General features: G+C 38.7%; 1 protein-coding gene across 6 annotated transcripts in view; it reads right to left on the bottom strand.

The window, feature by feature from the left end:
* Positions 1-1,514, bottom strand: part of TNRC6B (trinucleotide repeat containing adaptor 6B) — a 106,869-nt gene that overhangs the window by 66,203 nt on the left and 39,152 nt on the right. The gene's annotated exons all lie outside the window — the stretch shown is intronic.

Below are 1,514 nucleotides of genomic sequence, written 5' to 3'. Positions count from 1 at the left end.
CGTTGTGAATTGCCCAGATTCACACTTAAAATCCTATGGCTGCACAGACTGCACAGCACTCAACACACCCCGCAGTGAGATCTGAGGGGTGAAAAGCATATTTGTAAGAGGAATTATTTTAATTGGTCTTTCCTGTTCACAATCACAATCTCACAAAGCTGCTCAAATGTTTGACAGACTCCTTATTGGAATGATTTCTATTATTCTCAATAGCTGCCTTTTGTGTGACCCACAACAGCTTCTGTAGCTGGGAGCAGTAGCAGTTATTGGGAACCACCCTGTAGTCCACCACCTCAACCATTAAGCTATATGTGCAAACATCTACACATTCTGCAAGTGTTTAACGTAGGCAGTAAGGCATGAAGGCAAAAAATACACAGAAAAGGCAAGTACTGTTCTGAAGTGCAGATTCTGAGAAGACTACATCCTACAATACTGCCAGCTCAGGACACAACTTGGGTTTTCTTTACTTCCTCAGTTCAGCCATCCCATTCTACAGCAATTATCAAATAAACTGCCGTAACTGCTGTTTCTGTCCAGTAAGCAACAAATCTGAGAATACTTCTACTTCAGACTGCATTTGAAAACAGTCCTAATGTCTAATTATTGTTTGTCAATCAACAGGTAGATTCAACATATTTTAACTACATCCAGATCTCCACTGAGCCCAAGAAGGTTTTGAGTAACAAAAGCCATCAGGGTACATCATGTCAAAGACACCGAATGTTTTTAGAGCATTTCCTCAGATACCTGCCAGTAACATGAAGGTGGAATCTAGTAAGTTCATTAACCCTACGCAAAGGTCACGTTTTACTTCATGTATAAACTGAAGTAACACATGTATTAATTATTAAATGCTTCATGACCAAAATTACCAGCAAAAAACACTATGTAAAATTTGAGCAGAGTTCTCTTTTAAATTAAAAAAAGAAAACTCCAAAGATAACATCTCCTAATTTCCATGAGAAACAACACACTACAGAATAATTTTGAATATTTGCTAGCCACTGCAGAAAAATAAAAGTCCCAAGATATACAAGACTAGAACGACAACAGCCAGATACATTTTCAATAAGCTTATTGAAACCTGTCTCCTCCATTTGTGTTTAACTGTACGCAGGTAAGGCCACAAAGAAATATAAAATATGAGCCATCTTGTAGGTTTACAAAGTTGATCTGCTAACCACAATCATTACACTAATACACTGCAATGTGGAGTACATTCACACGATTATGTGCAGAATTATCTGCTGCTTACATTTTCAGCTACAAAAAATACCACAACGCAACGCCTGTGAGGAAGGGGTGAAATATAATGTACACCACCAGAGAATTTTTTTCATTTAACCCCACAGAAAGGAGCATTACATCACACTCTTACAATGCAGGAGGAGGGGCTTGTTCTCAGAAAGCAAGCTACAGCTATTTCCCTTTAATTTTCTGCTTGGTTCTGGAGGGAGTTGCAAAAATACCTCGGATTTAAATTTTTAGCAACACAGAAGGCTGGGGGGGGC

The sequence above is a fragment of the Geospiza fortis genome, unplaced genomic scaffold (assembly GCF_000277835.1).
Source record: "Geospiza fortis unplaced genomic scaffold, GeoFor_1.0 scaffold173, whole genome shotgun sequence".
Lineage (NCBI taxonomy): Eukaryota > Metazoa > Chordata > Aves > Passeriformes > Thraupidae > Geospiza > Geospiza fortis.
Note: the sequence above shows the minus strand (reverse complement) of the source record. Positions and strands in the feature narration are given on the sequence as shown.